This window comes from Ailuropoda melanoleuca, chromosome 3 (genome assembly GCF_002007445.2).
Source record: "Ailuropoda melanoleuca isolate Jingjing chromosome 3, ASM200744v2, whole genome shotgun sequence".
NCBI classification, from domain to species: domain Eukaryota; kingdom Metazoa; phylum Chordata; class Mammalia; order Carnivora; family Ursidae; genus Ailuropoda; species Ailuropoda melanoleuca.
In genome coordinates this window covers 51,604,386-51,630,572 of record NC_048220.1, presented here as the reverse complement: position 1 = coordinate 51,630,572, position 26,187 = coordinate 51,604,386, and the positions used below count along the sequence as shown (strand labels likewise).

The window sequence follows — 26,187 nt, the reverse complement described above, 5'->3', positions numbered from 1 at the left end:
AATAGACCTCTATGCTGGGACATGTTCTGTTTGCTCTTCCAGATCACTGCCCCTTCCCTCCCTCTTGCTGTGTGTTGGGAAGTGGACTGGTATGGAGGCATCAACTGGCTCCTGTGACCACTGGCTTCCATTGGGTCTGGCAAGGTGGGAGCAGCATTCAGGATATTTCTTTCCCTTGCTTCCCTTCTCCCTTCCCCTGGCTGGGTGGAGATTTTTCAGTGGGTATGCTCATCCCCTGGGACCTTCTCCTACAGCCACAGCTCTTGTCAGCTTCTGGCAATCACCCCTCCTGGTGCCCTTTGAGGCACAGGTAGGTACAAGATGCCCTCCTCCTGCTAGCTCCTGAGTGCTTTATTATTCCCTATTGGTTTCTTTTCATTATTTCCACATGACTCTTTATTGATCCCTTGTGAGGGTGTCGTTGGTTTCCTGCCAGGACCCTGACCAGTACGATTGTGAAGAAATGGCAGTATCTCTCCATATGCACATGTCATAAAACAGATCGAGACAATTTAAAATTTCTAAATAGTATTTTTACTATAATGAAAACAAGCATAATGGGATACAAACAGAAATCTCTTTAAGAACTAAGGAAAACTGCTGAGAATAACCAGGAATCCCACTGCCATAGTCCCTTAGTTAAAGCTAAGCGTAAGAACTAAATAAAAGCTGAAATGAAATAATAAGTAAAAAATAATATTCATAAAATTTAAATAACAGTGGGAAAAAAAGAACTAACAGGAAGCCAATATTTGAATGAATATAAAATGGTTGAAAGCTAAATTCAAACATGATTCTAAAAGAGAAATAATGAACAGTATCAAATCTAATTGAAAACAGAGAGAAAATATATAGAGACATACACGAATTTCATGAGACAAAATTTTAGTTTTTAGCAACACGTGGCATTTATAAGGCCTTTTGTGAACAAAAGTCAGGTGTTTTATACTGCATCCCCAGGACAGCAGTGTATTTATTCATTATTTACACAGAAGCCAAGTGAGATTCTGAGGGTGATGTAACTTCCTCAGGGCCACAAAGCTGACGTTACATATCAGCATCTTCTCCACCCGGACTTGAAGCAGAGTCGTGTACCACACCCAGCCTCATGTCTATGCACACTGGCTCATCGACGCAGAATTTGTTGACAAATGATACAAGCATCAGTGACATGCTACATCAATCAAATGATTAATAAACATTTTTTGGGAATTTAATACATACTATATGGATTGGTAAATTAACCACATCATAAACTTTAGGAGAAGGTCCANCAAAGGCAGAGGCTTAACGACTGAGCCCCCCAGGCGCCCCTGTTCACTTCACATTTGATCTGAAAGTTTCTTATAAAGAATATCTTTTTTTTTTTAGAAGCTCTAGATCATACTGTTTAACACACCAGAAGAAAAGCTGTAGATGGCTAAGTGAAGCAAATGCAAAGCTACAGCACAGGATTACATCACACTAGTGGATAGAGCTGGAAGCTTCTGGCACCAGAACAGGGCTCCCTCCCTGCCCAAAGATGTCCTCATCCCCATGTCCAGACCTGTGACCATGTGACCCAAATGACAAAGGTACCTTGAAGGTGGAATTCAGTTAAGGATCTTGAGGTAGACTGATTACATCATAGAGCAAGTTCCGACCTACATAAGTAGGAAAGCCTTTCATAAAAGAGAGACAGAGAGAAGGAGACGTGACGAGGGAAGTGGGAGCTCAGAGAGACATCTGAAGGTGCTGCAGTGCTGCCTGGGAAGATGTAGCCGGGGCCACAAGCCAAGGAATGTAGGCAGCTTGCAGAAGCTGGAAAAGGCAAGGGCTGTCTTCTCCCCTCCCGCCTCCAAAAGCCCTGCAAACCCATCTAGACTTCCAACCTCCAGCATTTTAGGATAATAAACTTGGGTGGTTTGAAACCAGGCAGTTCGTGGCGATTTCTTACACCAGCATTAAGAAAGCCATAGCCTCTCTTTGCAGTTACAGCTTACATGATTGACAGCAATTAAACTAAAGAAGTTCAGTTCTTCTCTATGAAACCTCAGGCTCCTGGCTTTTGCTTGGACTTCTCCGAAGGCCTCTCCAATGACCTGTCTCCTTTCTGACACCTGGTCTTAGAAATACAGCCCTTCACTCTCACTGCTCCCAAACATCACATCACTGGGGGAAGAGACTGAGTGCGATGTGATTCCATTTGAGCAGTTTTCCGCCCACGGAGGAAACTGGACTACAGACTGAATCTAATCCCAGAGGAGAGCTAGCTGGTCCAGAGGCCCCCTCTCCTCAGCTTAAAATGCAGTTTCTTCAGGTGTAGATTCTTCTGCCCAGCAGCCTAACTTTATCCTGATCACTGCGGTTCACATCCTTCTGTACTTCATTAGCTGTGAAGTGGGGCTCTGGGCCCCTGCTTGGTGTATGTGTGCGCACACGCACTGTGCTCTTGCTTTATATAAAGGGGGTGGGGTCCACTCTTTCTTTCCCCGTTTTTTGCAGTATGCTTTTCCCCAGCCTCCAAAACTCAGTTGTACCCCTCCTTCTGTCTCTCTTCAAATCTCTAGCAGTCTACTCTATTCCTTGCACTTGACACCCACCTCCTGTTTTCTTTGAGAACACAAACACAGAGAGAACTACATACATCTTACCTTCTCACTCCTGAATCTCCCCACCCACCTGAGCCTGTCTGCACCCTCTGCCTTCCCTCAGGAGCACTGGCAGTTGGTCTGTTGTAACCATTCCAAGGCCAGTCTGTCCTTGAGACTCTCTCTCCTCCTTCTCTCTCTCAATTACAGAACTGTAATTACCTGTCCCTTCTCTCCGGCTCTCATCATGGTGTTCTCTCACCTTACTCGATGGGTCATTCCATCAGCACACCCATCTCTGCCATCTAAGAAAAAACCCTACCTTGCCCCCCACATGCCTCTCTAGTTGCAATGCTACTCCTCTGTCCCCATTCTCAAAAGAATGGTCATGAGCAACTGTCTCCACTTTCTCACCCCAAATGGGCTTCTGCCCCCAAGTCCACAGAAGCTATGCCAGTCAAGGTCATCTGTCCTGCCAAATCTAATAGGCACTTCTCTATCCTCTTCTTACTCGAATTGTCTACATCATTCCATATAGCTGATCATTCTCTTCTCTTTGAAGAACTTTTTCCCTTGCCTTCCTCATCACGACATGTGCTGGTTTCTTTCCTACCTCATTGGTTTTCTTTCAGTTTCCTTAGTTGACTTTTTCTCTCACTAGCTCTCCAAAGTCGGTATATCCTAAATATTGATCGTCAGTCCTGTTTTCTGGATATAGGTTCTTTCTAGGCAGACTCGTGTATTTCTATGACTTTCAGCACCATCTATATGCCACTGTCTCTGACACATAGCCTCTTTCTAGTTCTCCAGAAACCCACCTCCACCCGCCTATTGACATCTTCACAGAGGTGTCTAATGGGCATCTCCGAGTTATTGTGTCCAAACGCAACTTCTGATTTCCTGCTCTGTTACCAAAGAAAACTCTTGTTTTTCTTTCAATGCTCCTGTTTCAGCCAATGATACATTGTCAGCCACCCAGATATTCATGCCTAAAACCAACAACTCATCCTTGATTCCTCTTTTGCCCTTACCACATTCAAGGTCAGATCTCTCCGCAAGCTCCACCTCTCCAACAGACCTCAAAGCCACCCACTTCTCCCCATCTCCCCGGCATCACCAAGCTTTGTCTTTGCATTTGGCATTTGCTCTGCCAGGACTGCTCTGCCTGAATATTTGCATACGTTGGTGCCTCCTTCCCACCTTCCAGGTCAGTTTAAATTTACCTCTTCAGAGAGGCCAAACCCTCAATTCCACTCTGTCACCAAAGCCTGTCTTACTGTTTCCACAGCACTTACTGCTATCCAAAGCTGTCAACTGCATTGATTTGGTGACACGTTTACTCTCTGTCCCTCTCTGCACTGGGAGAGTAGGAACTCTGCTTTTGTTACCCACCAATACATTCTCAGTGCCTATAGCAAGTCATGGTCCATAGACAGGTGCTCCTTAAACATTTACTAAATGAAAACACACCCACACTCTCTCACAGTGTGTTTGTGTGAGTTTTTGAACACGTGACAAATCACTGCAGGCTAATAAGACTAGTTTTCTTTTGACATTTTTAAAATTCACACTAAACAGCAAACCTTGATTTATTTTTTTCAAATTAAAGTAGTAATTTATATACTGTAAAATCTATTACCTTTTCAGATTACCAGTTCTATGAGTTTGATAAATGAATAGTCATGTAGCTACCATCATAATCAAGAGGCAGACTGGCTCCATCAGCCCAAAACATTCCTTCCTGCTGCCCTTTTGCTGTCAACCCTTCCTCCCTTGCTAGCCACTGATAACCATTGGTCTGTTCTCTGTCCCTGTAGTTTCACCTTTTCCAGGATGTCATCTAAATGGAATCCTACTGTACATGGAATCCTACTGTACATGGAATCCTACTGTACACAGCTTTTTCAATCTGGCTTTATACACTTAGAATAATCCATCCATGCAGATTGTTACACTTATCAACAGTTTGTTCCTTTTCACTGCTGAGTACAACTGCCTCGTGTGGCTAGATGACAGTTTGTTCACCTACTCACCATTTGAAGGACAGCTGGATCGTTTCCAGTTTTAGGTGATTATAAATAAAGCAGCTGTCAACATTTCAGTCAGGTGTTTTGTGTCCCAAAGTTTTCCTTTTTTCTTGGGTAAATACCAAGGAGTAGGTTAGTTGAGTCATAGGATAAGTTTATGTTTAGTTTTATAAGAAACTGCCAAACTATTTTCCATAATGGCTGTATCATTTTACATTCCCCTCACTTGTGTGTGATACTTTTAGCTGCTACAGATCCTTCCTACCACTGTTTTGTCTGTTTGGATTTTTTGTTTGTTTTTGCCATTCTAGTAGGTGTGTAATGGTATTCATCATGATTTTAATTTGCATTTCCCTGTTGCCTGGTGATCACCTTAATTTACTTTGTTTATTCATTCATATTTTCATTGAGTATCTATATATGCTAGTCACAATGCTCCACAAAGTGGAGGCTAGTAAGACTTCTTTTCTGCCCTCGAGGAGTTCTAGTCTAGGGGAAGAGGCAGAATAGTTAACAGATACAACAAACAGTCCCACGCGTGCTGGAGCAGGTTATGAAGAAAGTATGGTGGGAGTACAGGAGGAGCAGAGGTATCTATCTGAAAGAGTATTTTTGACAGAGCCCAAGCGAAATTTCTTTTCTGATTTGGGTCCTGAACAAAGAGCTAATTCTTAAGTTTCTAACATTCAAGTTAGAGATACAATCCAATTCAATACTTAAGAAGTAGATGAAAGTAGCCAAGACAGGTTGTGCCATACCTGGTCCCTAACTCTTTCCTTCTATATCACAACCATCTGACCTGGAGAAAGGGAGGATGAGCCTCGAGTGGGAGGAGGGAGTCCTAGAAAGGGAGACCAACGCTACTCCCCTTTTAGGACATGGCCCTGGGAAAGGGGATCAAAGACTGATGGATGATACTCTGTGTCCCGGATGAGGGACAGACACAGTGACAGTCTTGAGAAATGGCCCTGCAGATGCTTTGATAAACTAAAATACCATTATCTGGATCCAAAATGAATAAAAGAATGAAGTGGTAGAACACTGACCACCATAATTATTCAGTCATGAATTCCTGGGACCCCTCCCCATTTCGATTTCAGTATGGTTTACATCTGAATTTGAGAGTGATATAACACCTAAACCACCACCAGCAGGAAGCAGGGAGACATCAATAGGAATGAAGGACGAGAATATGAAACCAGGCCACATACAACTAGGAAAGTGGGTTGTTGCATTTAGACACTCATCCGCGCTTAGAAAAATGGATTATCTTAAATGAGTCCTCTGTTGGCACCATGCCTTTCTTGTCTTAAAAAAAAGTGATTCTTGGTGTGGGTGGTGGTTCTAATTGTCCTTTGGACTTTGTTAAAAAATACCCATTAAAATGTCATACTGAAGGATTTATCTACATATAATGTAAATTCCATGCAAGGAAGAACCTCAATTAGGGTATTACAGAAAGCGGTTACTGCACAGCGCTAATCAGTGTGGCGCTAATAAGAGCATTATGCATCTCACACAGTAATCAAGGCCATTTACAAGCCTCGAGCCAACGTGCTCTAGGACTGCAGAAACCAGTTGCCTCCCCAGTTGCACGACTGTCTGAAATCTTTCAGGGTGCCAAGGCAGAAGTATGTGATGCATGTGGAAGAAGAATGCTAGCTTTCATGCTCTTTTTTTGGGCTTAGTTTCTGTTGCGCTCGTGAATGAGTACATATTTTACTGATCTATCTTTGAGTACCAGTTTTGCAATATTTGTAGGACACAGTCTTTGGTAAGAAGGCAGTTATTTTTTTTTTAAGATTTACTTATTTATTTGAGAGAGAGAGAGAGCACGAGCAGGGGGGAGAGGGAGAAGCAGACTCCCCGCTGAGCTGGGAGCCTGACGGGAGTGGGGGGGTCCCTCCAGGTGCCCCAAGAAGGCAGATTTTAGGTGCAAGACACAGATTCAATGTTCTTAAACATTAGCAATCAGTATTTATAACAAATACATATATGTGAGACAAGTTTTTAGTAGCTAAGAAGTAAATCGCCTGTATTTATTGGTCAGTGGTCTTCACTCACAAGACACAGAGACAACTACAACTCTCTTTGGAAAAGTAGTTCAAAATCCATTTTCTCGGGGCGCCTGGGGCAGAGCGGTTAAGCGTCTGCCTTCAGCTCAGGGCGTGATCCCGGCGTTATGGGATCGAGCCCCACATCAGGCTCTTCTGCTATGAGCCTGCTTCTTCCTCTCCCACTCCCCCTGCTTGTGTTCCCTCTCTCGCTGGCTGTCTCTATCTCTGTCAAATATCTTAAAAAAAAAAAAATCCATTTTCTCGAGTGGCAACACACTTAGGAAGGGAACAATGATCAGATAAATTTCTGATTTCATTCCTACAGAAATAAAGTTTTATGCCCTCAACAGGTTACTGGTTTGCAATATAAATACTGTCTAATCCACGTGAAACATTAACGCTTGGCTAGAAACTCAGGTTGTCATCCATCTAATGTCCTCTGTGACTTTAGAACCAGATGTAGCTGGACAGTCCCTAGTGCTGATAGCAGAGATTTTCACCTCCTCCTCATTTGTGAAAAAAAATGAAAGGAAAAGAAGCCAGAGTGAGGGGAAAAGTTAAATCAGCTATGGTACAGCCATGAAAAGCACACCATGTAACTACCTGCAAAGAATGAGGTAGAAATTTCTAAACTGATCTGGAAAATGTCCAAGTTACACCGCTCAGTGAGAAAGTTCTTTTTCAAACAGTGTAAACAGTAATCTCATTTTTACAGACACAAAAAACATATTATATCCAGAAAACAAGGGAGGGGAGGAATACACTCAACTCCTTTAAATGGCTACTCAGGGTAGGGAGTGGGTACTAACAGGGGGCTTTCGCTTTTGGCATTATTTGAGTATTCTATTGCCTTGTTATACTGTTTAATCAAAAAGGACAAAAAAACTTTTCAAAGAGTTGTAAGCCTTTGATTTTTCTCAAGTACAAGGTCTGATGGGAAGAGAGAAAGTATAAGGAAACTGGAATGATAATTTTGGCACTATTCAGCATCCATACAATTCTCGGAACTAAACTAATGTTCATTTTGATTGCGATGAATCTGAACATTGACACTATAGTGCTCATTGATGGAGAGCAATGAGAAAGTGCCAGGGACTACCCTGATGTCTCCAGGTCGCAAAGAAAACAATATTCACAGACCTTTGATCTTTAAACCTGTAACTCTAGTCACAGGCTACTTCTGGATTCCTGGGGGCAGAGCCAAGTTGCATTTTGAGCCAATCATGTAGCACAACTGCTGACATTGGTACACAAAGTAATCACAATAAAAAAAAATGGCAGGGGGGCTCCTGGGTGGCTCAGCTGGTTAAGCATCCAACTCATGATTTTGGCTCAGGTCATGATCTCAGGGTTGTGAGATCCAATCTGGTGTCTGGCTCTGCACTCGACGGGGAGTCTGCTTCTTTCCCTCTCTCCCTCTACCCCTCTGCCCCTCTGCACTCTCTCTCTCTCCCAATAAATAAATCTTAAAAAAAAAACTGGCAGGGATCTGCCCGCAGCATGTAACCATGCCTTTAAAAGGCAAGAGTCAATTCAACTGGAATTATACACTCTAGGGAGAGGGTCCAAGGGTCCAAGTCCAAATAACTGCAGGAGTCACCTGTCTCTAAGAGAAGGCCCAAGCAACAAGCTAATCTTTCCTCTAGTTTCTCTATTTCTGTCTCTGAGCTCTGGTCTTACCATTAGGAATGCACAGAGCGAGTGGTCAACAGCAGGAGGAATGCCTCTGGTTCCTGAGCATGACTTGTCACCCTAACCCTGCTTTCAAAGAAGCAAACTTCCTGGTGGCTTTTGAAAGTCAGAAATTCATGGGCTTATTTGTCAAGGTTATTTTTTTCTGGAATATCTTCTGTGAGTGCGTCAAATATGAAAAGAGTAAACAAGAGTACCTTTCCAGAAGGAGTTCCTGGTGCAAGCATGTGTGACTCATTCAAGCATGGTTCTTCCCAAGCTCCACTGAAAGAAAGAGTCTAAGAGTTTGAAAAAGGTGATAGCATAAAATGTGTGTATATGTGTTTCTGTTTTCAACAAAGGTCCTTTGGGATTTTCTTTTGTAGACAGACATTAATATAATATTAATATCATGATAATGTAGATCTATTAAAATCTTATCAAAGATCTTTATGTAACTATATACTACAGTAGCCTATAGAATTGGCAAATTTTGACCATATACAAATGAAGCTTATATCATAAATGCATATAAATGCAGCTCAATACTTTGTAAATACACATTGTATATACTCTATTATTATCTTACAGCATATATAGGCACACATTGACTTTCCTTCTCTATCTTATACAAATATTTACTTAAAAACAACTGTGTATGTTTGTAGGTTTATATTAATACATAAACTCTTACATATGCCAATGTCCAGGCTTAGAAAACTGAAAAGCAAACATAACTATTGAGAATTCTTACATAAGGTAGAAAGGTAGACTAAGAGACTCAAAAGCCATTTTAGGGCTAAGCTTCTCTCTGATTCTAAGATCTTGTACCTGGAACAGATGAAACCACAAGAAATTCTCTTTGGAGTATAGATCCATGATAAGAAATGGAGCACTTTCAAAACTTAACAAAATAAAACTAAAACAAACCTGTGAACTGCAGGTTGTTCTGACACAAATGCCCAAAGGTCGGTAGAAGACTCCTGGCAAAATAACGATACTTTTTCTGTATATTAGCAACCCAGTCTGATCTGCTTTTAAAGTAGCTATCCTTAAAATACTTTTTAGTTGTTTTTTAATTGAAGTAAACACACAATGTTACATACATTAGTTCGAGGTGTGCAACATAGTGATTTGACAAGTCTGTTCATTACACTGTGCTCACCACAAGCGTAGCTGTCATCTGTCACCTTACAACACTATGACAATACCACTGACTCTATTTTCTGTGCTGTCCCTTTTAAGCCCATGATGTATTTATTTGCTAAATGGAAGCCTGTATCTCCCTCTCTCTTCAACTGTTTTGCCCATTCCTGCACTCCCTTCCTCTTTGGAAACCATTAGTTTGTTCCCTGTATTTATGGATCTGTTTCTACTTTTTGTTTGTTTTTTAGATTACACATACATGAAATCATATGGAACTTGTATTTCTCTGACTTACTTTGCTTAGCATAATGCCCTCTAGGTTCATTCATGTTGTTGCAAATGGCACTATCTCATTCTTCTTTATGGCTGAGTAATATTCCACTGGATGTATATACCACATCTCATCCATTCATCTACTGATGCACACTTGCATTCCTTCCATATCTTGGCTATTGTAAATAATGCTGCAATAAATACAGGTGTGCACCTATCTTTTTGAATTGGTGTTTTCATTTTCTTTGGTAAATACCCCATAGTGGAATTATTGGATATAATATTTCTATTTTTAATTTTTGGGGGAACCTCCATATTATATTCCACAGTGGCTGTACCATTTTTACATGCACCAACAGTGCACAAGGGTTCTTCTTCCTCCACATCCTCGCCGACATTTGTTATTTCTTGTCTTTTGATACTAGCCATTCTGACAGGAGTGAGGTGGTATCCCATTGTGGTTTTGACTTGCATTTCCCTGATGATGGGTGATGCTGAGTGTCTTTTCATGTGTCTATGGGCCACCTGACTTTTTGGGGAAAATGTCTCTTCAGGTCCTCTGCCCATTTTTAAATTGGTTGGGTTTTTTGGTTTTGAGCTGTATAAGTTCTCCATATATTTTGGATACTAATTCCTTATTAGAGCTGCCATTTGTGAATATCTTCTCCAATTTAGCAGGTTGCCTCTTAGTTTTATTGACAGTTTCCCTTGCTCTGCAAAACTTTATTTTGCTGCAGTCCAGTAGTTTATTTTTGTTTCCCTTGCCTCAGGAGACCTATCTAGAAAAAATGTTCCTATGCTCCATGGCAAAGAGATTACTGCCTATGTTTTCTTCTAGGAGTTTTTATGGTTGAGGTCTCAGGTTGGGTCTTTAATCCATTTTGAGTTTATTTTTGTGCATGATGTAAGTAAAATACTTTTTTTTTTCTAAACAGCACTCCATACAACTTCAGGGCCCCTGTTTTATTCCAGATCAGGATTTCTTTTTGTTCTTTGCACACGGCCTTAGCAAGATCTTGTCCGTGATCAACAAAAGCTCTCTATCCATTCCTGGAAGATTTTCCATGATGTGGCATAAAAATACTAATGGAATCCATTCTTAGGTGAAAGATAGTTCCCCAGGGTGGGGATAAGGAGAGGGCCATAATATTTCCAGTGTTATGACAACAGAGGTCAGCCTGAGTGCTCTTTGTGGCTGATGCCAAAGGTCATACTCATACATCTTCGCTAACTGTTGCCCTGTCTACCTGCTGCTTTTTTCTAGCCCCATTTCTTGCCTTGTAGTCTCTGATCCAGAACAAATCATTTAACACTTGACAAGTGAAACAGCTGCTTAGCTCATGATTCAGGCCCAAAATGACCCTTAGAGCTTTGTCATTCATGTCAAAGAAATTCCATTCTAATGGGCTGAGAAATACACGCAACCACATGACATGCAACCACATGAGCTCTGGTTTTGGGGCTGTGCCTCAAGGAAGGCGACATCGCAGGCCCCTTCCAAGTGCAGTGATGGCAGTGCAACTCTGGAGAGGTCTATCCTCTTAGCCCCGTCGCCAGCTATTGTTCACTTGTATCCAATTTAACACCACACCCTTCACATCGTCTCAGGTTCCTAGCTCACTGACACCAGAGGCTTCCTGAAAGGCTCTGGCCCATGTGGAGGCACTCAACCTTGCTCAGAGCCTTCCACGCCAGAACTGGGACAGTCAGCCTCTACTTTCATCCTTCTCTATGTCCAGCCAGCCACTGGGAAATGTAACTCTGTTTTCTGTATTTTGCCCAAACCTCTCCTGTCCTCTCCATCTGTGCTTTAGCTGAGGCCTTTGATCTCCCTCGCCTGGGTCATCCTCCCAGGGCTGGTGTGCAGCTGGCATGGTCTGTATGGCTGTGACGACTCCTGAAATACGGAAGCACGCAGGTCACGGATATGGTCCTGAGCCCTGGTGCTCTGCACCTCTCCACGGTCCAGCCACACATGGGCAGCACCAGCCCAGCAGTGGGCCTCAGCGGTTCCAGCACTTTGGCTTTTCTCTCTTCTCACTGACCACAGCCCTCGTGCTAAATCAGTTTAATGCCTTCTCTCTTTAATAGAGCTCCAGCTTCCAGTCCTCCTAGTCTTCAAGAGATCCTTCTATAATAAAAATCGGATCTTATCACTCACCAGCATAAAACCTGTCCAGTGGTTCTGTGTAGACCCTTCAGGATAGAGCCCAGTTTCTTCAGTGTAACCACAGGCCCTCCAAGACCTGGCTCCTGGTTCTGTCTGCATCCTCATTCCTCGTGATCCCTCCTTCCACACTGTTACCAACAAATACTTTGGCATCTTCACTACTCCCCACCGGTGTCAATTTGGAGAACTCCTAGACTTCAGTCTTCTATTGACCAAGTAGGGAGAAATGGCTTCTGTAAATTCTTTGGGACACACTAGAAGGTATTTACTTCCCCCAGTGAGTTTTCTTGGTATCCTGTGAATTCCCACAGTGCTTAGCACAGTGACTGACTGAAAAGCCACAGGAGAGAGTGAGGATTTATCTGCAAGTCTGTTCCATGAAGCCAGGGGACATGTCTTACTCATCTTTAGTATAAAATATGACAGAGTAGTCACTCAGCAAATGCTTATGTAATTAACCAATGAAGAACCCACTCTTGGATTCCTTTATAATCAGTTTGCCTAGTACATTCCAAAGTGACTTTCTGAAAACATATTTATTTTCTAATTTCTAATTATAGGAAGTTTTTTTGTTTTGTTTTTGTAACTGATTTCTGAAATTTCCTTGTGGTAAGAGCATATGTTTGGTGGTTTTCTGAGATACAGTGGAACTTGCTTTAGTGCTCAGAGTGATCCATTTTTGTTTTTGTTTTCCAGCTTTATTAAGGTATGATGGACAAATAAAAATTGCATATGTTTTAGGTGTACAATGGGATGATTTGATATGTGCACACTTTGTGAAATGATTACCACAGATAAGTTAAATCACACATGCATCACCTTACTTTTTTTTGCAGGGGCATTGTGGAGGGAATACGTAAGATCAACCTCTTAGCAAATTTCAAGTATACAACATAGAATTATTAACTATAGTCACCATAATATATATAGAACTGTAGACACATTAGATCCTCAGAACTTATTCATCTTCTAACTGAAAGCTGTACAAGCCTTTGACCCATTTCCCCAGCTTCTAATGGCATATCTCACCCACAGCCAGACAGCAAAGGGGGCTTCCCCCTACAGCAAAGGATGTATTTTCTCATGGACAAACTTAATACATCCCACACAGATTGAATTTCCTTTTGGAAAAATAAAATTCTCAGGAATTAATAAGCTGGTTTTTGACTCAAAGGGACACTTCTGACAATACATCTTTAAAGCATGCTTCATTCAGATTGTCTGAAAACAAAACAGAGGAGCCCACATCAGTTCAACAGTTGGCAGAGACCCAGTTCACTTCTGGCTATCCTTGATTTATAATCCTGTAGGAGACGCACAAATGCTGTTTCTCCTCCCTCGCCCCTTCCCTTTTGTTCAAAATGTCAGGCATCTACCCAGAGTTAAATTTCACCTTTGCTCTCTGGCAAGGCTGCCTGCTTGGGTCATTAATCTTGGACCAGAAAGAAGCTCCTTGCAGCTACCGACTGTGGAAAGGATCGGTCCTGGCGTAGCCCAGGGAATGGTTTTCTAGGGCTTACGGCGCCAGAAAAATCAAACCCAGAGTGACGGAGTCTGGGACAAAGGCAGCAGTTTTTCATTCGCTATCACCTTCTGTGGCAGCTGCTTAGAGAAATGATCTAATAACTCGGCGAGCCCACAGTGAGGAAGCACTGGAGCCCAAGCAGATGGCCGGCCGGCCGCTCCAGTGCAGGCCAGAAAACCGGCCTCGACTGGAACGCTAGTTCCCAGCCCTGACAGCTTCACCTGTGGGCTCCCTTTCTGCTCACAACAGTGTACCCTCTCTGATGACAGTTTTGGTAAAAGACAGGAAGATGTGAGTATGAGCTGCGGACTCCAAGAGGGACACAGGTGGAGGGGATTCGTGGCCTGCACCATATTCCCAGAATATTTAGAGCACACCCACCATTTGCCAGGCACCTCACACACATCATCTTGTTTAAAATATCAACAATCCTGTTGTCCAAACCCCCACCACTGTCAGAGGGTGAACACATAAAAGGCAGGCCACCAGTTAAATGTGATTTAAAAAATTTTTTGGTGTAAGTATATCCCATGCAATATTTGAGACATACTTATACGAGAAAATTTATGTGTTGTTTATCTGAAACTCACATGTAACTAGGAACCCTGTCTTTTTGTTGCTGTTGTTAATTCTGGTAACTATACCCCAGGAGACATTTGGCAATATCTGGAAACATTTTTTTTTTAAGATTTTATTTATTTATTCGACAGAGATAGAGACAGCCAGCGAGAGAGGGAACACAAGCAGGGGGAGTGGGAGAGGAAGAAGCAGGCTCATAGCGGAGGAGCCCGACGTGGGGCTCGATCCCAGAACACCGGGATCACGCCCTGAACCGAAGGCAGATGCTTAACCGCTGTGCCACCCAGGCGCCCCTGGAAACATTTTTGATTGTCATGATCTTAGAGGAGGAGTTACTACTGGCATCTCGTGAGCAGAGGCCACGGATGTTGCTAAGTACCTTCTAATGCACACGACCGCTCCTCCACCCCAAACAATTACCCAGCCCAGAATATCAGTAGTGCCCAGGATAAGCGGCCAAGAACTGGTCACTGTTTTTTCTATGTTATGAGGACTCAAGGTTAACAGAGCTAATGAAGGTAGTTTGAAGCTTGTTTTCAAACGGATGTTGGGAACCAGACTTTCAGAAGGCTTTAGATTTCATTCCTGATGAAGGCATTTTGTTTTATGTTAGTTTTCATTATTAAGTTATAAGCTCTTTTTGCTATAAAATTGATCTACAGGGGTTGTCATTTTCCTCCTTACATACTTTTAAATGCACCTTGAAGAACAAGTAAAGGTGGCACATAGTAAGAAGAGCTAAGAAATTCTCCCTGCCCGCCCCCACCCCGGGGTCTTGGTCGAGGGTAGCACTGTCCATCAAATGCTTTGTGAGAACACCTGCAGCTTATAAACGGTTAGTACCACAAACAAGGTAATAACCAACTGTTTCCCAGAGAATCTGTATTCTTGTTTCATAAAGGCAGGGGAGGTTTGTTCTTCAAATTGCCTACTAATCTTCAGGAATGGGGAAACAGCATCCTTAGTTAAAGTACCTGGCTTCAACCACACGACCCCGCCAGGTTCCTTGAGACAAGCCGTGGCAGTCAGGGCTGGGAGGCCCATGCTGGGTTCCACAAGACTGACACTGAGGACCTGGGAAGTGTTCCTCTTCTTCAGGTTCCTCTCAGCTCCAGCCTCCTGGTGTCCGTCACTGTGCCCAGGGATATCATCATCAAGGTTCACGGGCTTCTCCCAGCACTCACGACCACCATCTGCACAGCTCACCTCTTCTCCCCTGTAGCAGGATCTCTTCCCCGACTCCTGCTGATGAAACCCCCATTCTCTGGAGCCTGGCTCCACGAAACCCTACCAGCCATGAAGTGCTCTACTACAGCCTTAACGTTTCCTTCCCTCTCCCCTTTTTCCAGACAGTGTCCATGAGTTATTTGCCTTCTGTCTACCTGCTGAATACCACTGACCAGAACACAAGGCCCCTTGCTTGCTTGCTTGCTTGCTTGCTTCCTTCCTTCCTTCCTTCCTTCCAAGATTTTATTTATTTATTTGACAGACAGACAGACAGCCAGTGAGAGAGGGAACACAGGCAGGGGGAGTGGGAGAGGAAGAAGCAGGCTCATAGCAGAGGAGCCTGATGTGGGGCTCGATCCCAGGACCCTGGGACCACGCCCTGAGCCGAAGGCAGAGGCTTAATGACTGAGTCACCCAGGCGCCCCTACAAGGCCCTTTTCAACCCGGCCCCAGCCTGCTTCACCACACTTCCCTGCAGGCATGTCTCCCCATTCCAGCTCAGCGATGCCCTCCATGGCACTTTTGTGTGCATTACAACCACAGGGAATAGTATTGAAAATGCACATTCCCAGCCTCTGCTCCTAGAAAAATCCACATTTAGGAGGGCAGGGGTGGGTCCCCAAACCTGCATCTCAAACAGCAGCCCAGGCGGTTCTCATGCATGTGTTCTTCCTAAGAAAACCAACTTCCAGTCTTAACCTATCACCTTGTCTTGTTTGCACCCCCGGGTGACAGACACCCTTTGTGTCTCAGCTTGGCTCTTTCTTTCTCACCCTTGTTACTGGCTTGCAAAATTCCTATTCGCACGTCAGGGCCCACATCCAACTTCACCTCTCTAGAGCTCCCCGTGAATGCAACAGACCTGCCCAGAATTAACAGCGTTGTCTGTGGTATTCCTACAGTGATTTACATGTCCTGCCAATTCCAGCATTTATCACATATTTGTTTATAGTATGTTCTCTGCCAAATTCCAGAGGCTGAACATTTAATCTGTTGAATCATGTTAAGCAGAAAGGAATAAACAAAAGGGTACTTTAGATTTTGGTATAACTTGTACAGCCAAAAAGGTATGCCAAGTAGTGGTCGCCATGTAATTTAAAAAGTCATATTGTACTTGGATTTCACATCTATGTCTTATGGTAAATCACACATCTGTCAAGCTTTGTTTCCCTATTATTTCTCTGTTATACCAGATTTTTTTAAAAATTGGGTTACAATAACCTTATCAATCACTCATTCCCACCTGTTAGTGAGAGCAGTCTAGCCCCTCTGCTACCATGTCAGGAGATGCCCAGGGACACCTCATATGTACGCATGAATGCTGTCCCTCCCGTCACCCTGTAGTGTCTTTTGTTTCTGTGTTTTGAGAATTTATTGACAGATACAAAGGCCTTCAATATCCAGCGAANACATGAATGCTGTCCCTCCCTGTAGTGTCTTTTGTTTCTGTGTTTTGAGAATTTATTGACAGATACAAAGGCCTTCAATATCCAGCGAAGCCCTAGGATGCCCTGCTCCCCTGTGCCACCGCCTAACTTTGAAGCATCTCTGGAAAGGGGTGGACAATTCAGGCTGTGAGTCAGACCACCCACGCTGGAGTCCTCTTTCTGCTGGTCACTAGCTGCATGACCTTGAGCAGGCTACTTCATTGCTTTTTTACGCGTTTTCATTGTGCTAAAATATACATAACATAAAAATTTACCATTTTTACCATTTTAATTTTTTAAAAGATTTTATTTTTATGTAATCTCTATCTCCAATGTGGGGCTCAAACTTACAACCCCAAGCTCAAGAGCCACATGCTCGTCCAACTGTGCCAGCCAGGCGCCCCTTAACCATGTTTAATGTACCATTCAGTGATGTTAGGTACCTTCACATTGTTGTGCAACTATCATCACCATCTATCGCCAGGACTCTTCTTCATCTCCCAAGTTCTACACCCATTAAACAGTGGCTGCCCATTTCTCACCTCTACTCCCCGCCCCCGCTACCACCACTTCACTTTGTGTATCTACGAATTTCACTACGATAGGAACCTGATCTAAGGGGAATCATACAGTATTTGTCCTGCAGCATCTAGCTTATTTCACTTACATTAATGCCCTCAAGGTTTGTCCATATTGTAGCGTATGTCAGAATTTCACTCCTTTTCTCAGGCTCAAGAATATTCCATTGTGTGTATAGCACATTTGGTTAGCCATTCAGCCAGCAGTGGGCACCGGGGGTTTCTATCTTTTGGCTATTGTTAAAGCTGCTATGAACCCTGGTGTACAGATATCTCTTCAAGTCCCTACTTTGAATTCTTTTGGGTTTAGAGCTAAAAGTGGAATTGCTGGATGGGGCCGCCTGGGTGGCACAGCGGTTAAGCCTCTGCCTTCAGCTCAGGGCGTGATCCCGGCGTTATGGGATCGAGCCCCACATCAGGCTCTTCTGCTATGAGCCTGCTTCTTCCTCTCCCACTCCCCCTGCTTGTGTTCCCTCTCTCNTCTCTCTCTGTCGAATAAATAAAAATAAAATCTTTAAAAAAAAAAAAGTGGAATTGCTGGGTCATAGGATAATTCTGTGTTTAGTTTTTTCAGGAAATGCCATACAGGCTTAACTGTTTGACTCCGTTTCTTTTTATTTTATTTATTTTTTCTTTCTCTCTCTCCAAATGCTTTATTGCTCTGTTGAGATGCTTACAAATACTGAAAATCACCCAGCCCAGGGTCCAGCAGCCATGGCCTAGTGGTGGGCAGGAAGGTGGGCTTAGTGTTAAGGTGTCAAGGGCCGAGGCCAGACTGCTGGTGGCCTGGTCTTCTGCTCTCCATTTCTGTCACCCTTCCGAGGCTGAAGGGAGGGCAGTCATCTTGCTGCCTCCTCTGCTGCTCAGGTCCCCCCCCCCCCCCCCCCCCCCCNGGGCGTCTGAGCAGCCCTCCATCCCTGCTAGAAACTCAGCCCGTACAGAACCCATCTAGCTGCCTCTCCTATCCGCTTCCCACCTCCTCCGGTCTCTGGATGTCTGAGCTTCGTCCCTTCTGGCTCTAAGTAAGACGTGAGTGAAGGGAGAGGGCAGGGCTGGGGGGCCAGCAGGCGGCACACTGGGGTCTGGAGACACAGGCAGGGGCTGCAGTCAGGATTAGTGTGACGGGATTAAAGCCAGTGCTGTGTAGAGCCAAGGCTGCTCTGTGTGTTAATCTTGGTTCCGCTCTCATTACTCATAGGCCTGGACCCAAAGGCTCCTTTACTCAGTATCAAAATTCCCCTTTCCTATCTTGAGCTCCATTAGGCTCCAATGACTCCTTCAAGGACATCTTTTATAGCTCATCCGCCGTTCCCTCTAACTGGCGCTCATACTGAAAAAGGAGGAGCTGAAAGCTGCGGGAAGAGAAAGTGCGCTATCTCCTCATGTCCTTCTCTTTGGCCCACTGGGCCAGCTTTGTTTCTTTGGCTCTTTTTCCTTCGTGTCCTCCTACCCCAGGTGGCTCCTCCTTCCTCAGGGGGTCACAGTCCTTACAGGCACGCCCGGACCAGCCTCTGAGATGTGCTTAAGATAACACACTCAGCTTAGGCTCCCCTGGAACATTGCTACATCCCACTTTCTAGATTAAAAAAGTGAAGATTCCTTAAAACAAGAACAAAAACAAAAAAAACACACAAAAAACAGCCTTAACTTTGAATTATCATTGTTCAACATCATAAGTCTTCAGAAAATGCAAATTAAAACAACGAGATACCTTCCAAAGCCCACCACGTGTGGGCAGGGGTGTGGGACCAGCGGAAGTCTCTCACATTGGTGGTGGGAGTGTAAAATGGTACAACTTTAGATTCTTATAAAGTTAAACATACATCTATCATACAACCCAGAAATCCTACTTCTGGGTATTTATCCAAGAGAAATGAAAACCTAAGCAGAGCAGAGGTGGCTCAAAAGACCTGTATGAGAATGACCAGAAAGCAGCCTTTAAAATAATAAAAATTGACCCCTCTCCCTCCACACACACAGGAAATCCCACAAAAATCTGGAAGCAACCCAAACGTCTATCAATGGGAGAATGGAAGAACACATTGTGATATATCTATATAATGGTACTACTTTATAACGAAAAAATGAACTGCTGATACATGCAACAACATGGAGGTATTTTTAAAACATTATCACTGACTGAAAAAGCCAGAAGGTTCCACACTATATTTATATTAATTTCAAAACCGGGAAGAACTAATCTTTGGTTAGAAATCAGAACAGTGGTTGCCTCTAGAGGCTGACTGAAAACGGTTGTGAGGGAACTTGTGGGGGAGATGGAAATGTTGTGTTATCTTGATTTTTGTGGTGGTTACATGGATGTATACAATTACCAAAATCCACTCAACTGTACATTTAAGACTCTGGCATCTTTTTGTATGTAAATGATAACCTCATTTAAGCAAGAGTAGTCTCAGGACAAGCACAGCAAGATTACAATACTGGTAATATACCAAAGCTCCAGGCAAAGCGCTAGATACTTTATCAACGACTGTGATTTGGAAGCATTCAAACTGTATTACTTTGGGAGCACTATTTCAACCGGTTGCATTTTAACAGACAACACTCTTTTTGCTTTTCACAACAGAGGTGACCAAAGGTCAGGCAGGGCTCAGGTTCCCGGCTGAAGCTCCTTCTCCCCTTTGGCCAAGCTCTCCTGGACTAAGGTAACTGCGAAAGAGGGAGTTCCCAACCCTGGAGAACTAAGGAAGCTCTGGCCATTCCTCCTCGCCAAAGGGAGATTTCCTGAGGCTGTTACCCTTCTGACCAGGATCATGCTGCCTAAAATAGTCTTTAGCAGTCATCCAGATGAACCAAATCCAAACTACATCCTGTGGAAGCACCACACAGTCAAAAGGGTGGCAACAGAATTACTGTGTCTAGGGGTTCAAGCCACAGAAACAGGCAGTTTTGACTTTTGTGTCTTAATGAGTTCTTTGCCTCCCACCATACCCCTCACAACCACACACGCGTGCACGCTTCAGCTACAGAGAATATTGAGCCCCAGAGGCAGCAATAATGGTGAGATGGATGAATACAATGTTTTAATTAATAAGATTAATAAACAAATAAGAAAACAAGGAATTTCTTTGCATAACTCCGTGGCTCTGGAAGTCTGGTACACAGAACACTCATGGTGGTTCTTAACCACTGCAGGTGCCTGGAGGTGGGTGTGCTGGGAAGTCTGCCCACCGGCCTGATTAAACAAAATGGGAGGGATGCTTTGACACAGTGGTAGATTAAGGAAGATGAAAAAGGTTTTCAGAAGTTTAGAAGTCATTTTTATTTGGGTGGAGGCCGGCAGAAAAAGTTCAGATGCAATTTTAGAGACTTAAAATTCCCATCAACAAGAAGAAACTTGTTGGTCAAGTCTGTTTGATCAATGCCTTTGCCTTCCAAGGGCCAAGCAGAAAGGTGAACTGGCCGGTTTTTCAGTTTTATGGATATCTTGAAAAGATAAATACAATGACATTTTTAAAAGGAGGCACATAAAAAAAAAAAAAGATTGGGAGTTGGGAGAGTTTCTGGCTAGGAAATGGATTTCGGTGAAAACTGCTCTTCGTCAATCAGAGTTCAATTTGGACAAAGGCAAATCAAAGTGAGTTTTTCAAAATACCTCATGAGCCCTCCAAAAGACTGAACTTCTGACAAACACAAGAAAATGGTCCAGCAGAAAGTTAGGACTGACAAGAATTACTAAGCCAAAATACATCTCCCTCATCCATTCTAGGGTGTGCTAAGAAATGGTGAAGTGTGATTAACCCTAACCAACACTGGGGGGCACCCTGGGTTCACAAGCTACACAAACATGAAGTGCTCTTAAAAGCCTCTGGCCTGGTGACTTTTTTAGATTTTTTTTTTTTTTTTGACATTGATAGACAGCCAGCGAGAGAGGGAACACAAGCAGGGGGAGTGGGAGAGGAAGAAGCAGACTCCCAGCGGAGCAGTCGGAACACTGGGATCACACCCTGAGCCGAAGGCAGACGCCTAAGGACTGCGCTACTCAGGCGTCCCTGGCCTGGTGACTTTTACTTGCCAGAATGAGGGGAAGCTTGAAGCAATTCAGACTAGGGCTCAGAAGCTGTTGTGCTTTTTCTTTTCTCCATCAAATTCTAATTCAACCGCTGTATTCTTAAATGCAACCTGGCAAGGCTCCTCTGGGAGGCAGATACAAAGATGGAAAGGCAGGGCCCTGCCCTCCAGCTCTGAGGGCCAGAGACCCAGTCACAAGGAGCCGAAGCACAAAGCAGCCTCCGTGAGGTGTCATGATACGAGGTCAAGGCCTCTGGAGCAAGTGCGGCAGAGCAGAATTGTTTCAAGAGGAAATCTTTGCCCACCATTTTGTAAAAACATCCTAAAACATTTTCTGCACCCTGCCACACTCTTTTGTCAGGTTCTGAGTTTCTAAAAAGGGATTAGGGAAAATGACCTGACAGTGTATTTCATTACTATACCAGGTTCTAAAGAGAACCCAAGCACTCTTTTCTCCTGGAAGGGCCAAAATGGGGGCCAGGGTGAAAAGGAAGCAGGACCAGAGGATTCCGGGTGTTTGGTGGGAGGTACCTCAGGGGTGAGGGGCTGAAATGAGGCAATCCACCTCTGGTGGTCCTGAGGCTCAGCAGACCTGAGGGGTGAGCTGGGGCTGGCCTGGCATGCCCACTCTGACAGATTTCACTGGGTGAGGGGTTTGGTTTGAACAGATATGGGCTGCACATGTAAGGGTTATTTGAAACCAACCTACTCTCTGGGATTTGGAAAGGAAAAGTCTGATAGAGCAAAGGAATGCCGAGCTATGCAAACACAGATCCAAGCTAGCACACTGGGGCCCAAGGGCAACTTTGGGATCATGGTAAATAAAGATGTGTGAGTCTGTGAAAACAGTTTATGAGAACAGGACTCTAAAACCAGGGGTGAGGGAAGGGGGGTCCTACAGACATGCTGGAGCAGAGGAGGGTGGGGCCAGGGCATGGAAGAAATGGGTAACATGAGAAGACCATCTCAAGACCCACTGGTCCTGTGTCCAAACCACTTGATACAATTATAACCACAGGACAGCAGAATACATTCACAAATCCTTGTCTGAGAAAACGGAGAAACTCAACGGAAAAGATTGAGCTAGAAATATATCCTAAGAGGTAAAAGCATTAGTGGTTCTCATTATCCCTGGCAGAAAAAAACAAAAAACAAAAAACTTTCTTGGATCCGGGGGGGAAAAAAAAAACCTCTGGTCAATTCCACTTACTAAGAATTAGTACAGAGTGTCACAGAACTTAAGAAGGGTTTTTAATGCTATTAAGAATGATTAGCATTATATCTAACAGCTGTTTTTCCTCTTTCCATAGGCTAAAACAGCAGGGAAGAGCTTGAAATTTTTGGTTAGCTGAGAATTTCCTGACAGCGAACATTAAAAACTATAGACAAAATAAAATCCACTGGAGTGAGGAGGGGCACCTGGGTGGCACAGTGGTTGGGCATCTGCCTTCGGGTCAGGGCGTGATCCCGGCGTTATGGGATCGAGCCCCACATCAGGCTCCTTCGCTATGAGCCTGCTTCTTCCTCTCACTCCCCTTGCTTGTGTTCCCTCTCTCGCTGGCTGTCTCTCTCTTTGTCCAAATAAATAAATAAAATCTTTAAAAAAAAAATCCATTGCAGTGAGGGGATGGTCTTATAAAAAGAGAAAAACCAACCCTGAGTATCTCATTTGTCTGGAATGCCCTGGAAAGGGGGTAAACTTGACTCACCTCACCTGCTTAGGATTCCTTTGATCATTTTTCTTTACCCTCAGCAGTTTTATCATCGTTTTCTAGCTATAAAAACAACACATCCTTATGTGGCAATTCAAACAATATAGAATATAACTTAAAAGAAAGCAAATCACCCAGTTTCAGCACCCAGAGATGACATGTCATTTTAGGTTTAGTACAATTGCTAGTATTTAATTAAGCCATGAGAAGATTTACCGAGAGTCTTGGGAAAGGAGGGATTTCATTCACTAAGATTTCTGAAACTTGAATCTTGGTTCACAGCATGTTGGAGGCAATCTGCATATTTCACAATGAATATTTGGACCTATCTGCGTCAGACGTTACCTTATAAGCCTGGACTCTTTCAGAGAAAACAGGCAGTTCACAAGGGCCAGAAGAATGAGATTAAGGGATGCATCACAGCTATAAATATGGAGGCTGGAGTAATGCTTACGTTAGGTCTCATTCCAGCTGAGGTGCTCAAAACAGGCTTCCACCACCATTCTGGAGGCATGAAAGAAAAAGGAGGGGTACCTCATGCTGTTGGGCTGCCCTGCTGCCTGGTTAGATTTGTAGACGCATTGCACGTCTACCTCCTGCCAAGTCTCCTGAGGAAAGTTCAGATTTTTAAAAAATCAGTGAGAATATTCTGCAGTAGTTTCTCATCTTAAGATAGGAAGAAAGTGGTTTTTTTTGTTTTTTACTTCTTATCATACGTGGTAAGAATTGCTTCTAAATTAAATCATGCCTGTAGGTAAAGCTTAAAGATTTCCACTGTTAAACATTCTGATACCAGTTCTGATGGGAGAAGAGGTGTTTCCCCACACACCCAAGCAATTCTGATGGCAGCTGGGTGTCCTATAATTCAGTTCAATTCTGAGACCACCTGGAGACAGCATCAAATTCCACAGGTTAAGGGCAGTCCTGCAAGACTGTCCCCCACCCCCTGCCCCCTCAGACACCAACTGCAAGCCCAGGTTGTCCCCTGTGCTTCTGACCTAGGCCAGAGACTGGAGGTTCCGATGACCCCTCTCCTTGGGTTCAAATATTTTGCAAGAATGGCTCACAGAACTCAAACATTCTACTTACTGGATTATGGGTTTATTATAAAGGATAGAACTTGGCCCAATGGAGGAGATGCATAGGGCAAGTTATGGGTGCTTCCATACTCTGAGAACCCACTCTTCCTCAATCCCCATGTGTGCACCAATGCAGAAGCTCCCCAAACCACATCCTTTCAGGTTTTTATAAAGGCTTCATTACAGGGACATGACTGATTAAATCTTTGGCCACTGGTGTTTCAACTCAATCTCCAGTCCCTTGCCCTCCCCAGGAGCTCAGGGGACCCAAAGTTCCATTAACCAGGTAGGCTCTACTGGGAACCAGCCCTTATCCTTAGGGGTTTTCCAAATCACTTCAATAACATAACAAAAGACACTATCATCACCAACAAGGAAATTTTAAGGGTTTTAGGACCTCTGTGCCAGGAACCCAGTGGAAGACCAAACATCTATTTATTATAAATCTTAATATCATGATAATAAATGACAAACATTCATTTCACAAAGATGAAATCCTCATGGGAGAACTGTAAGATTTTCAGGGAGGGTGAAGGGAGATAAGGCGAGAAAGGAAGAGAACAATACCAGAGACACCCAACTCCATGCAGATATGTGCAGCTCGCACTGTGTCAGAATCAGAGGTGAATGTGGAACCAAAATTAGTGCTCTTTTGATCCCACAGAATTTTGAGAAACCATTCCCTCCACCACCATTTCTAAATTGACAGTTACATTTTCATCTTAGCTTGGGATATATTTATTACTATGGGTAAAATTTCTGGCATATTGTAAATAATGGAAACCTTAAATAAAACCAGGCTCGCACCCTTAAAAATGGAACCAATGGAATCTCAATGCCATAGCAATTTGGAACGGTCATCAGCCACTTAATAACCACAGGATCAAGCTCTTGAGTAAAAGGAAATTTTACATGATCTCCTTTTCTCCTTGAGCTGGAAATTCCATTCCACTTACCCCACAGAGCTCTAACCTCATTTAAGCATATTGTTATGCATAAATCATGCATTTATGATTTGACTGACCAACCTGGTACACCTCTCTGCAAACACATGTTCTAAATTTAAAATATAAAAACATCCTGACCACAAGCTTTCTAAATGATAGAGAACATTATACTGACTGAGCTATTATTACACAATTGATCAATATAACAAAATATAGTTTTTAGGTTTCACAGTTTTTTTAAAAAAGATTTACTTATTTTAGAGAGTCAGGGAGAGAGAGAGAGAGCGAGAGCATGAGAGCGTGGGGGTGGGCATAGGAAGAGGGAGAGAGAAACGCAAGCAGAGTCCACATTGAGCGTGGACCAGATGCGGGGCTCGATCTGAGGATCCTGAGAGCACAACCTGAGCTGAAACCAGGAGTCAGATGCTTAACCCACTGGACCACCCAGGCGCCCCTAAGTTTGACAATTTTTAAGCCAAAAAAAAAGAGTTTTATTGGAAGTGTATCTTTCAATAACATGGAATGGAGAGGTTTTTTTCCCCAAATGGTTCTTGTATCCATGGGTGAATATTACATATTGCTAAAGTGAGAGTTTATCATTAACTCATATTCATGTAAATAAGTAAATGTGAACGGAGGGAGTCTGACTCCTAGCTACATGGTTCAATTCTGGGAACTCTCACGTCTCCCAGTTTTCAGCAAATATTGTTAATGACCTACCAGCTTATTTGATTAGACTCTTCTTCAGTCTTGTTCAAAGCAAAGAATTAGAAACCGCTTGACTAGAAAAGGATTTATTACTTGCTCACTAGAGTCATTTTCCAATCTCCTACACCAACTTTTGAATTACTCCTTATTCAGAATCTAGAGGTTCCCAGCTGAGGACACAAGTGTGCACTACACCGCTCTTTAGAGTAGGAAAAGGGTGTGTTCTCAGGTACATCAGCTGAAGGGAGAGTGCTTACGGATGTGGAACTGCTTGAAATTGGCCTTTTGAAAACTGTCATTGCACATGTCCTCCTTGGACAGTGAATTCGCACACCCTCGTGTGAAGATCAAAGTCTCTGGAGTTAGCCTGGTAACAGTCCTAATTCTACTATCTCACTGACCTTAAGGAAGTCATGCTCTTTCTGAACCTCATTTTTCTCTAATAATAATATATAATAT

General features: G+C 43.4%; 1 protein-coding gene across 3 annotated transcripts in view; it reads right to left on the bottom strand.

Annotated features, from left to right (window-relative positions):
• The window catches only part of SV2C (synaptic vesicle glycoprotein 2C), a 213,014-nt gene that overhangs the window by 33,442 nt on the left and 153,385 nt on the right, over nucleotides 1-26,187 (bottom strand). The window lies entirely within an intron of this gene.